The 13,565-nt window shown below is 42.7% G+C and overlaps 1 long non-coding RNA gene across 1 annotated transcript in view; it reads right to left on the reverse strand.

The window, feature by feature from the left end:
* LOC309846004 overlaps positions 1-8,178 on the reverse strand; it is an 853,728-nt gene extending 845,550 nt beyond the window's left edge. The window contains exon 1 of the long non-coding RNA XR_014301672.1: positions 7,062-8,178. This is a non-coding gene — a long non-coding RNA (uncharacterized lncRNA). The remainder of the gene's footprint in view (positions 1-7,061) is intronic.
* Positions 8,179-13,565: the final 5,387 nt, after the last annotated feature.

Consider the following 13,565-nt stretch of genomic DNA (forward strand, 5'->3'; position numbering starts at 1 on the left):
AAAGGACAATTATATACATCATTAAATCCTGAATATCATACAGGAAACCACTTTAAATCAATAAATATTTGAGTGTTAACTGATGTGAATTTAACTAGCCAAGGCCAAAGGTAGGGCTTTTCATTACCTGCAGTGAAATTAAAGGAAAACCATAAAGAAAACCATTTGCAATCCATTTGACACTTAAGGACATACCTATATAAGAACCATGAACTGTTTTTAGCAGGAGATCCATCGATCAACAATCAATCTATCTATAATACATATATTATATATAATACATATTAGAATATATATAATATTCTATATCTATATTATGGTCTATAATAGACTATGTTATCTAATATATCTAAAATACTGGGCACTTGGGTGGCTCAATAGGTTAAGTGTCTGCCTTTGGCTCAGGTCATGATCCCAGGGTCCTGACCATACATGCCAAGAGCTTCCCAATGTTCTTTAACAGTCAGGCCAGGCAGGAGAGCAAAGGTGGAGGCAAAAATGTGTCGGGTGGCCCCACCACCAGCAGATCATGCTCTCTCTGCCTTCTGAACACAGAGAAGAACAAAGAACTGCTCTCTTTGGGGGATTTAAGATAGAAGGTTGGAGAGTACTGTCCACGAAGAGCACTGAGTACTGGAACTTCTGCTTTACAGGTTTGGAGGGGCAAAGAATGATCAGGGCCAGGTGCATGGACAGGATGACAGAAGGAGCCTTGGCCTTAGCATAGAGGCTTGAAGTACATGGCAGTACCACTGGGGAAAGTGCCAACAAGAAGAGGTGGTTGGGGATACCTGGATGACTCAGTCGGTTAGGCATCTGCCTTGGGCTCAGGTCATGATCCAAGGGAGCCTACTTCTCCCTCTTCCTCTGCCTGCTGCTCTCCCTGCTTGTGCTCTCTTGCTCTAATGAATAAATAAAGTCTTAAAAAATAAAATAAAATACTAATACATAATATATTACAATATATAATATGTATATACTATGTTATATATAACAGAACATATAAAAGCACAGTATATTTATATATTATAGAAAAGTATAGTATACAGGGTATATTTATAGAGAAAGAGAGAGGGGAAAGAGAGAAAATACAGAAAAGCCTGATAAAAAATAGTTGAGAAGATACAGGCTCTTTACCTTTGACAAATGAAGCCCACCGTTTCAAAAATCAACATTTATCACAAGGCACTGTTGTTGGCTCCCCTGGTACACCAGGAGCAATACAGTTTTTATGCTAATTATTTCCCTTCATGCTGGCTACTAGATAGATATCTTGCAGCTAACCATAGTTACATTATAATAGAATGAGATTGTATGAAGACACAAAATCCTCTTATGCAGTCCAATTTAGAATCCATTTCAAAAACTCTCTAGTGCTATACCTAGAAACTGAAATGTGCTGGGAATCTTAGATTTTTGCATATATTTCTGTTACACTGAAATTTGTTAAGAGTTCTGTTAAAACAATAATTGTTCTTTTATCAATAATTTGGTATTATGTTCTATTATATCTGCAACAAAAACTTGTCATTTATTTTAGGCTAGCCTCTTAGGTTTACATTTAGTTTTACTAATATTATTTGAAAAAATATGAAACTAAAATTCTAGGGGAGGATAGTATCTGTCTTATCCTTGCAACCAGTAAAGATAAGCTATTCTTAATATTAACCAGTGAATACATTTTAAAAAGCAACAAAATTTATTCTAGTCTCAAATTCTAGCAGGCCTCATACTTTATCAAAAGAGCACATAATTATTTCAATGGGGCTTTTAAATTTTTATTCAAATCAATGAGTCATGTAATATCTATCATTTACTACTAATTCACCTGATGAAAATAACCTATACATAATAAAATTAACATTTAATAAAATAGGACAAATGGACTATCAGCATTCCTGAGAAAATCCCATTGTGAAAACTAAGAAATTGTGCTAGTTTTCTGTCCAACTTCACAAATTAAACTACTGAATCAATATTTCAAAGCCAAATATTTTTAAAGTGTTTATATAAAATGGGTAACTGACCTGACAATAATGAAATCAATGACAATTGTTACTGGCATTCCATTCAGTATACACAAAAAGAAAAATGTAGAATGCTTTTAAAAGGGGAGGGCGGCACCTGGGTGGCTCAAATGTTAAGTGTCTGTCATGATCCCAGAGTTCTGGGATCAAGCCCCACATCAGACTTCTTGCTCCAATGGAGCCTGCTTCTCCCTCTCCCTCCCCCTCCTCCTGCTTGTGTTCTCTCTCTTGTTAAAAAAAGAAAAAGAAAAAAGAAAAAAAAAAGGGGGGGGGAGTGGAGGGAAGTCCATTTAAATTTTATTATTCAAAAATATTTATTCTTCTTTTTTCTTTCTTTATTGTCATAGTGCTTTAAAAAACAGCTCAAATGCTCAGATTGACTTTTATGTCTCTCATAGTAAGCATCACATAATTTGTGCCATATTAATAACTTTGAGAAAATCATCTCACATATACACATATTAATTTAATTAAGCTTTTCGTTTATGACACTTGTTAATAGCCCCTCACCCCTGGGGAAAAAACAACAAGTCTCATCAAAGTAATTTCAAAATCTATGCTTCATTATGAAAGTTTTACAGATATTCTTTAAATATATTTCATGTAACTTTCTATTAAGTGTTTCAATGTCTGATATTGACTTGGAACTTGGAGGGTTTTTTGGTTGTTGTTTTTATATTTTTATTTTTTTTAAAGCTTTAAAGCTATGTGTGGTCAAGTTTTAAGCATAAGAAGAAAGTGTGTAGATATTAATTTTCCCCATTTTACAGAATTCCACACTGAGCCTTAGAAAAGGAAGAGAGCTTTTCAAAAGTGACTCCATTAGTGGTAAGAGAGAAGAAGAATTCAGGTCTTCTAAAACCAAATCCAATGATTTTTCTACTTTTTCATGCTGCCTCCTGGTGGCACTGAATTAGTTTCTCCTGGGAGATTTTTGGACACTAGATTTTCTCTTTGAGGACATTTAAAAAGAAGCTAGCAACTTTAAAAAATAGTTACATTTACTAAAGACTTAGATGGAGTTAAGGGTTTCCTAAAATGGATTACTAATTTCTTAGCAGGTATACATTGACAAGTATAACTCAACTATTTGCTTAATATGAACATTTCAGACGGTTACATTGGCCATCATGCACATGAAGAAAGTATTAGCTACATGGAAATAAGTCACGGCAAGCACAACGCACCATATTGCCAGGCGGTCCATGTACCTCCAGTGACTACTAGCCATGTTTGTGGAGGAACAAGGAGCTGCAACCAGACATAAGAAGCACCCACAAGTAAGAGATAACCATCAGCTGATGACTTGGATTCCCTAAAGAACCAACCCCACATTCTCGCAGGCTTCTTCTATATAATTTAAAACTAAACCGAACAGTCAGTATTATAAAATTATCTCCCATTTAAAAATAAATTATGGACTGATCATTGTAAAATTACTATAAATTGGCAGGGACAATTTTCTGAAGGAACTATTTAACCAAAAGAAAGAGAGAAAATGATACAATGAAAGAAAGAAGGGAGGGGGACGGAGAAAGAAAAGGAAGGGGGAAGGGAAGGAGGGAGGAAAGAAGGAAGGAAGGAAATAGGAATTTTTTTTTTAATTTTTAAAAGGTACTGAAAGAAGAAAGAGATACATGCAGTTAGAGTAAACCTTTGCCTCCTATTTAACCTCTCTCTCCTATCCTCCTTTCATTTTCTCATAAAACATTTTTTTTTAAGATCAACTGATTTTCTTTCAGGAAATTAAATCTTTTATGTTTAGATAATGCATAAAGTTCTTTACACTGAAATAGCCCCTAAACCATAAAGGGAGAAGGCTTGGTGACACAGTTCCTTATCAGAATTATAAATGGTGTACTATGCATAGGTTGAGGGTTATAACAGACAGCAAAACATTCATGTAAATTCAGAAAACTTTTTTTTTATAAGCTTGCATCCTGCTTTTAGATAAAATGCAACCAAACTGGAGAATCAGTAACTAGCAAGCCTTTTCTTTCTTTTTTTTTTTTTTTTTTTTTTGCTTATAGTGACCTCCTCTCTTTGTACTACAGGAAAACATTTCCACCTAGAGTCCTTTCACAGAATATCTAGAAACCAAATGAAACCAACCATAATGACTACCAGAGCCAGATAATAATCAGTTTTTAATTGAAGCATCAAGCCAATTAATTTGTGATAACGTCCTATCACTTCTTATTCTTGACATGAAGTTTCAAAGGACTCAAAACAGTTTTCAGGTCCATGGCATCCAGGGAACATTTCAATGTTTGGTCTCTTAAAATCACATTTATTAGAGAGAAAAAAAAAATCTTTAGGGTCCTAAAACCGAATTTGAGCTTACAAACCAGCCTCACTAGTTTGATTCCATTAACTGTCAAGGAATACAACATTTTTTTATGCATCTTATATGCAGACTGCTAATACTAGTAGATCTTCCTTTGGCTTCAGAGGTGTCTTTCAGAATGAAAACTGAGCCCTTCTTATGTATTTGTCTTGGTTAATTCAATTCAACAAAAAAAATAATTTGTGTCTATGCATACACATAAGTATATTGAGGTTAATAACTATTATTTTGTCACAAAATGAAATTCCTAAAACAGTTTATTTTAAGAACATAAGCCATCATTTTTGAGATTTCAAGAAGGTATTTATTCTTGTCTCCTGTACAGAGCTCTATCCAATGTAATACATCTAATGACAAACTTTATATAAATCTTCCTTGAGATCATGCTATGTTATTCTGGAATGAAAAAATTGGCCTTCTTCCATTTCCACTAAATTATACTTATTATATAATATTAACTCACATATTTACCTTGATCAAAAATAGAGGTCCCACACATACATGATAACCAAACCACTTCAGTCGTCGTCAATAGGCAGCCCATTCCATTTAAATTTTTAGGGTGAAATACCTGACAGTATCTCACAAAACATTTTAGTTTTCAGCAAGAAGTGCTTCATTTTTTTTTTTTTTTCTGCCTCACACTCTCACCGTATTGGAAGTAATGCAAGCTACAGGATGATGATGGTAGTAACTAAAGCACATCGCCTTCTTTCAAAATGCTAACCACTGCTTCCTCTCTGAAAAACATATTTTGCACTTTCAGTATGTGGCCCAATATTTCACAAATGCCGGATCTCAGCTTTTATCCAATATTCCTGGGATACTCCATGCCCCATCATATTTTCTGGCTTCCTTCACTATTATTCTGCAGGAGGTTTAATATCACAAGTCATGTTTGTTAAGAGCCACCTTCAGAAGGCTGAAATTGCATTACTGAGTGTGAAATAACCACATATGGTATGCACAAACACAACACAGCACAATGAAAATGACATACATTTCCTACTGCCTGACAGACACGGTGTCATCACGCCAAGTACACACAATACCCACTCTTTTTTTTCTTGTGGCCTAGACACAATCATCAAACATATTCTGTGCCCACCGTGCCCACAGCAATATCTAGCAGAAATGATTTTTGTTGGTGGCTTGAGCAAGGATTCTATCAAAGAGAGTGTGGAATATGAAATGAATCAGACTTCATCAAAAAATCTTGAACTCCAAGGCTATTTCCTAGCTCCCGTCACCCCCAACCCCACACACAAGCTTAACTTCACCCCCCCCCCCCCCGATGTTCTGGCCATGACTTCCCTCTCATTCTTATCTCTCTCCCTCCAAGTCTTTCAGCCGCTTTGCTCTTGAGTTCAGAGCCAATCCCTTGGCGAAAGAAATCAGTAAAAGCTAGATGGTGAGACCTCATCACCAGGTGAAAAGGACAGGGGAGGAAAAGAAGAGGGTGTGGTACTCTTTTCTTCACCACACCCCAATCCTGGAGTCGCGCACTCTAGTCCACTGCGGCTCAGGGGAGCACAGCGGGTCCCCTCGCTCACCTCGGAGCAGCCCGGCCCCCAAAACCAGTCACCCGACACTCTCGGCAGAAAACTTCCCTTAAAGCAGGCAAATATTCAGGGGAGGAGGATGAAATTACAGGTTAGTTCGAAGACACATTCCACGGAGCTCCACGGAGCAAGACTGAAAGGCACCTTTAGATATGGACCCTACAAACCCGCACCTTCCACTCCCTCCCACCTTGGGTGTTTGGCTGGGGAGGGACGGAGAACGGCAGGCCGAGAGTGGAGAAAGAGGACATTACCTCCCGGGACTGCCCTCAGGGTGCGGGCCAGGATCTCATTCCCGAAGTGGCTCCGACTCGGGGCACAGCTTTACCGAGCTCAGCCTAGATTCGGACCCGCGTCCCCCGCAGCTCTGCGCTCAGCCAGGAGGCGCACCGGGACTCCGGCTCACATCCCCCGCCCAAGCCGGGCTCGCCTCCCCCTGCCGCGCCCGCTCCGCCACCCCACGGGCACGCTCGCTCCCCGCGCTCGCCCCTCCGCCTCCCGGCGCCCCCACACCCACCCGCTCCGCGGCGCCCGCTGGGAGCCTCTAGCGGAGGCGAAGGGAACCGCAGCAGACCCGCGGCGCCAGGGCTCCGACGCCCGCTGCACGAAGCCAGCCAGGCGGCGGCGTGGGCTTCGCGTGCCCGGCAATCCGCCGGCCGGATGCCGCCGCCCCCACTTGCCCACCTGCTCCAGGCTCACCTGCCTCCGCGTCCTAGCGCCCTGCGCCGACGCCCACAGCGATCTGTAGCAACGAGGGGAAGGGTCTGCGGTGCTAGCGGGGTTAAAAATTTAAAAAACAAACAAAAATCTCGCCAGAAACATACACACACGAATCCACGCTATAAATCAGCCCGGACATACGCCCCAGCTCGACAGCTATTTCCAATAGGTTCCAGAAAGTGTGAGGTCAGGACATCAGAACACTCCCTTCGGTTGCTGCCTCCCACCTGGGCACCGTGGCACGGGCTACTCCCGGACTTGTCCGCTCCACGCCATGCGCGCGGGCTGAGCAATCTCGTGGTGACGCCCGGAGAGATCATTCTAACTTAGCTTAACCCCACACCCCAGCCCCAACATCTATTTTAAGTTATTCTTCTTCCCGGCAGCGGTTGTGCTGCCTCTTACCTTGAGACGCTGTTCTCGTTCATGTGCTTAAAATCCGAAGCCAAGTACGCGTTGCACACAAGTCCAGGCTTTTCCTCGACACCCCCCCCCCTGCCTCAGCTCCGCACCGGCTTTTCCTTCCAAAGGGATCAGGGGGTGATGGCGGTTTAAAAGCCCTCGCACTGGAGGCACCTCTAAATCTTCACGCCCGTGGAAACGGAGACGGGGACAACCTTCCCGGCATCCCGAAGCCTCCCAGCCCCTGCTCGGTCAACTTGGCTTTCTATTTTCTTTTCTTCTATTTAATTTTTAATTTTATTTAATTTTCTTCTTTAACCCTACAGGCCCATCAGTCAGTCCGCTGCCGGCATCAGGCAGGGAAGAAGATCCTATTCTCAGTTGTAGCCGCTCCTCTCTTCCTCTTGATAAAAAACCCCTCCCCCTTTCCTCCCGTGGTTTTGGAAAATCTTCTACCTTCTCCTCGGATTTAGGTGGGGACAAGGCTAAGAGGTGCTGGAAGAAGAGCCACTCCAAAGCACAGCTTCAGAAATCCATCTCCCTGGGCAGCCTTTGGCGAAGGTGTCTGTTCTGAGGAAACTTTGAGGGGAGGCAGTGGCGGCGGAAGCAGGGCTGGGCGGGCGGCCGGCGGCAGCGCCAGGTGAGAAGGCTGCGCGGAGGCGGCTGCCGGGAGGAGGGACGCCAGGCAGGCAGCGGGCGGCTGGGTCCCGGCGGCCGGGCTCGGCGCGCGGGCTGCGCACACACACACACACACACACACACACACACACACACACAGACCCCTGCGCGCGCGCGCAGCAACACACGCACGCCCAGCCCCGCGCCGGCAAGCCCCAGGCCACTGGCGAGCGGGAAGTCCGGAGGTGCGGAGAGGGACCGGGCCTCCCAGGATGCAGAAGACAGGAAGACTCGGTCACTCCTCACTAGTTAGCAGATTGGTGCCGGCGGGCAGTTCCCCACTGCTAGCCCTCAAGTCAGTTCGGCCGCCTCTCGGGTCCCTGCCCTCCCTGGCATCTCGGCCCCCTGCCTCTTTCCCGGAGGCCAGTTACTCTCCAGGGACCCTGCGTGAGGTCGCCGGACTAAAGATTAACCCCATCCCCATCTCCACCCTCCGGAGCCACCTCCGCCCCTTCTATCGTGGAGCTTTGAAGTGGCTGCAGCAACTAGCTAGGGAGCCGAAGGGCTCCCCGAGGTCCTTCGAATAGAGGAGCCTATACATCTTTTCCTGGAAATCACAACCCCCTCTCATCCCCCTTTTCCTGCCCACTCGCTCACGTAACATTTCCCCCCTGAAACTCAAGTAGGTTCTTAAAAAAGGAGCTGCCTGGGGATTTGTGATGCCTGGGTTTTGCAACTGTGCTAATTTACTATCTACGCCTATATTGTAGACTGGACGGTAGCAGGTGTAAGGCTCCGCTGGAGAAAGGGGAGGGGATTAGGAGTCGGGAGACTCAGCCCCTTTAGCAGCCATTTCCAAGGTTTTGCACCTTAAGAGCTGTCCTGGTCTAGTTCCAATTCCTGTCCCAACTGCTTTCTCCTCCCCTGAGAACCAGGAGGGATCCCTGGGTGCCGCCCAGCTGGGGAGCCCCAAGCCGGAGAGACTCCTCTCTCAGAAGCGCCCCAAGCTCGTTCACTGCGCCAGGCGAAGGAGACTCCTAGCGGGAGTTTGTCTTACCCGGCCTGGGCTTGTGGAACAGCTCCCCGAAAGTAAACTTTTACCCTCTGGTTTTTTAAAAACCACGGTTCGCGTTTGTGCTCTGGAAGGTCTCGACACCAGCAGAGCGTTACTCTGCCTGCACAAGGGCTGGCGAGGCTGAGAACTGCTGTGGGTTTTTTCATTCGGGGCTTGGAGAATCTCTGCAGCTTGGGACCTGCGGGAAGAAAACACAAAGTTGCGCAGCGTGGAGACCGAGCGACGTTCTTCAGCTCCCGCGCCGGTCGCGTCGCTCAGCCAAGGACTCCATTCAGATTGCTCTGTGGAACCGGGGCTCTAGACGGGCTCCCGGAGTCCAGTTCAAGTTGAAAGGCGGAGGGCTTTGCAGGAAAGACAGTGCAGGAGCGCCGAACGTGCAGTTGCCAAGGCGCAAAAGTGGAACAATGGGATGATCTCGGCAAAAAGAAAGAAAGAAAGGAAGGAAGAAAAAAAGAAAGAAAGAAAAAGAAATTTGTGTCGATAGGAGCTCTAGCGGCGCTCCTCACAGCTCCGAAATCGATGGAGAGCATTCAAAGGTGAGCCTTGCCGCGCCCACGATCTGTGAACCAATAGCTACCAATTTCGGGAATGAACCTGCTTTGAATTCGGTGTGAGCCCACTCTGGAGGAAGCGGAGACCCAAAGCGATTGTCAGTTTTGGAGGGTGATGGATCGAGGCTGTCCCTTGGAACCAGGCAACCGCTGGCAACACCTTCCCGCTAATTTGGCGACTGTGCAGATATTCATATCTACGTTTGGGGAATCTAAGCGCTGGGGTCCGACGCGCCGGCTTTCCTTCTGACGCGGTTAAGAAAAGAGCTTGAAGCTGAACCGGGGAGCCTGCAAGAAGGAGCAGTGAATAATGAATTTGGTGGTGAGATACTAAAGGATAAAGAGGCATTTCATTTCCGTGTGGATTAGTTTGCCAGGAGCGACTTTTTAGGTTTAATATTTCAAGACATATCATGGACACCTACTTTTTGCAGAATTTCAAGTGGAGGCTGTCCCCAGTGTTTTTGAATCTGGTATAAATCTATAAATTGCCTGCTTGCCACAAGGTTTGACGTTTCTTTGAATTTTGATTCTTATTCCTAAATAAGTAATAATTGACTGTTCCTGGAAACGAAGTGAAGTGACAATAATAGTTACAATAAACTATTTCCAACAAAAGGCCATCTAGCTTATGGTTTCTGTTTACATAAGCCTATGGACTAATAATAAAGTATTGTGGCTGACTAATAGACAAGAATTACAGAACTGTAATGCAGAAACTCGCTTGGTGAAAGAAAATTTAGAACTGACTTCTCTTCAAAAAGATGCTGGCTTGTAACTCCTTTCCTGGTTGGTGTTGATGTGCAGACCACACTGTTGGCTACTAATGACTCTTAATAAAAAATACATAGACCATTTATACATTTAGTACCTGAAAAGGTGTCTTACCGTTCTGGAAAATGTTGTGGAAAGTCATGTTCCAGCCACAGAGGAGTCTTTTTCACTCACCTTGAGCCTTTGGTTTTGTAAGATGTGTAGGTAGCAGTGGTAGTCAGAGGTGTAATATTCTTGACATTTAAGCACCTTCATTGAAGTGAAAAAGCTTATGGATTCATGGACCCTCTTTAAGAAGCATTTACTTCTCCTCAAAAAATGCAGTTTCTTCAATGACTTGATTGTTGCAAAACCAAAGTCACATTTGTTATTTGTTATTCAAAAATAAGGGGCTGCGGGGATATGAATCACTCTTCCTCTCCCACTTTTCACACTTTGCTTTTCTGAGGAAAAATAGTTGACCATCAACAGAAGAAGCAAATCTCAAGGTCAGAAGATTCACTCCATTCTCTATCTCCTTAGAGCAGTCTACATTATCAAGAAAAGATTGAGACTCAAAGGTACTCCAAGAGCCCTCCAAGTCCCACCACCAAATTAAAATAACTACTTCATTGTTCTAGTGTTATGTATTTCCCCCTTATTTTTGACAAGTCAAAATTGAGTTTGATATATGGTGTCTCTTTTGGTGGAGACTTTCTTGAACCTTTTATTTTTTCAGGATAGTTGCTGAGTAAAATATATTTTCTTCCTAGGAGTTAGCATTTAATCTATTGGTTTATTGCTTATTATACATTAAAGTTACTCTTTGTTTACTGGTGTGCCTTTCCCACTGTAATATGAGCTGTGGGAACAAGGACAATGTTGTATAAATTGCTGTTCCCCGACATCTAGTACAGAATATATCACAGAATAGATGCACATAATAATGTTAGGAATGATAATGAAAGCTACCATTTATTGAGTAACTATTATATGATGTGATTTCTGTGCATTTTCTCAGTTGATCCTCTTCACAACCCTTTGACCTAAATTGTATATCCTCATGTTATGGGGAAATTGATGCTTACGTAAATTTACCCAAGATCACAAAGCTATTTTCACAAATGAGTTGGGATTAGAATCTATATGTGCCTACTCTGAAGCCTAAGCTCTTAACCACTTTGCTCTATTCAAATAGGCAGGCACCACATTTTCAATTTCCAAGGTTAAATGGAATTTATATATATTAAATACCAAATAAAGAACATGTCAAATTTAGAATAAATTCTTTAGCACTTAGGTAATCTAATCAATATCAAGTTAAGTGTAGGAACATTGAAAATAGCGTAGTTCTCATGTTAAAATATGATAAACTGTCTTCTCAGCATTATCGCCAAGAGACGGCCAAATGCTGAGTTGAAAGTTCTTTTGAAGGAAGGGACATCGGACCACCATGAATTTAAACTTATCGAAGACTTTTCATTTTTATTTCCTTGTTGATATCCTTATGTTAAAAAAAAGAAAGGAATACATTATAAAATTTCAATTATACAAGATGGGTAAGTTCTAAAGATCTGCAATACTATGCCCATAGTTAATACTGTATTGTACACTTAGAAATTTGAGAGTAGCTTTCCTATTAAGTGTTTTAACCCAAATAAAAAATAAAAATAAAAGCGTGAAAACACAGAGGACATTAAATATAGAATGGCATAGGAACATGGTACAGAAATGTAGTTGTCATTTCCAGAGGCTTACATTACAAAACACTTCATAAGCCTGTATCACTGCAGTACAGATACAGTATATCCATCCCACAGGAGACTATGTTGCTATGGAAAAGAATAAGAAAGTTTTCGCCATACTGATATGGAAAAGCCTACATGATTTTTTAGGCGAAAATAACAAGGTTTAGTGAGAAAACACCAGAAATTCATAAAAGTAGTTAAGGTTGAGAAGTAAATAGGCAAAAGGTGACAAGGGTTGAGATAAAACTTTCAGTATGTAGGTATGTATGGATGTATGTATTTGGAACCATGTGAAAGCTTTTCCTATCAAAAGTAAAAAATTGTTCTTTAAAAAAAAAAGATTTTATTTATTTGACAGACAGAGATCACAAGTAGGCAGAGAAGCAGGCAGAGAAAGAGGAGGAAGCAGGCTCTCCACTGAGCAGAGTCTGATGCAGGGCTCTATCCCAGACCCTGAGATCATGACCCGAGCTGAAGGCAGAGGCTTTAACCCACTGAGCCACCCAGGCACCCCTAAAAAAGTGTTCTTAAGGAATTACATGGAAAGAGGAGTATAACAGATGCATGTCCTCCATTACTGGAAAAAAAAAAAAAAAAAGTTAAAAAGACAGGGGAGTGGAAAGTATAAGAGTATCTGGCCTGTGGTACATTTACTCATTCCCTCTCTTTACCAGAGAGACCTCAGGGTGGTCGGGGGGAAGCAGAGGGAGGTATCTTAGCCCAGGTTGCCATAACGAAATACTACAGGCAGGGCGGTTTAAACAGCAGACATTTATTTCTCATGGTTTTGAATAATTTTGAAAAAGTCCAAAATTAAGGTGTCAGCTGATTCAGTTCCTGGTAAGAGCTCTCTGCCTGACTTGTTCACTGTCACCTTCTCTGTGTATTCTCATACGGGATTTCCCTGATGAGCTTATATGGGGAGAGAGTTCCCTCTTCTTATGCAGGCACTAATCCTATCATGAGGGCTCCCTAATTAACCCTAACCACCTGAATGCCCCATCCAAATACTACTACACTTAGATTTAGGGATTCAACATGAATTTGGGGAAGGGGAGAGTCACAGACATTCATTCTATAATAGGAAGTGGCCAATTCTAATCTCCTTGTCATTTGGAGTTACTCTGGATAAATAGACTCCTGATATTTGCTAGAAAGGTCTATCACTGAAGTAACTTTAGTTGGATGTCTCCGACTAAGGATTACCTATAAGAGATGGAGGTCTATGAGGCATGGCTCCCTAGAGAATGTCATACAGGCTGTCTGACTCTGAGGTATAAAGTGAAAATGTTTTTTATTTTTTTTTAAAGATTTTATTTATTTATTGGACAGAGAGAGATCACAAGTAGGCAGAGAGGCAGGCAGAGAGAGGGGGAAGCAGGCTCCCCGCTGAGCAGAGAGCCCGACATGGGGCTCAATCCCAGGCCCCTGGGATCATGACCTGAGCTGAAGGCAGAAGCTTTAACCCACCGAGCCACCCAGGCGCCCCTATATTTTATTTTTTTAACATGTTATTTATTTATTTGAGAGAGAGAGATTACAAGCGGGGAGAGGGGCAGAGGGAGATGGAGAATCAGACTCCCTGCTGAGCAGGGAGCCTGATGTGGGACTCCATCTTAGGACCCTGGGATCACGACCTAAGCTGAAGGCAGATGCTTAATCTACTGAGCCACCAAAGCACCTGAGATGTTTCATAATTTAAATACTCCTGTGAGAAACCATGCACCTTACTTATCTATTCTGGGCTAGAGTCTGCTACAGG

The sequence above is a fragment of the Mustela nivalis genome, assembly GCF_964662115.1.
Source record: "Mustela nivalis genome assembly, chromosome: 13".
Lineage (NCBI taxonomy): Eukaryota > Metazoa > Chordata > Mammalia > Carnivora > Mustelidae > Mustela > Mustela nivalis.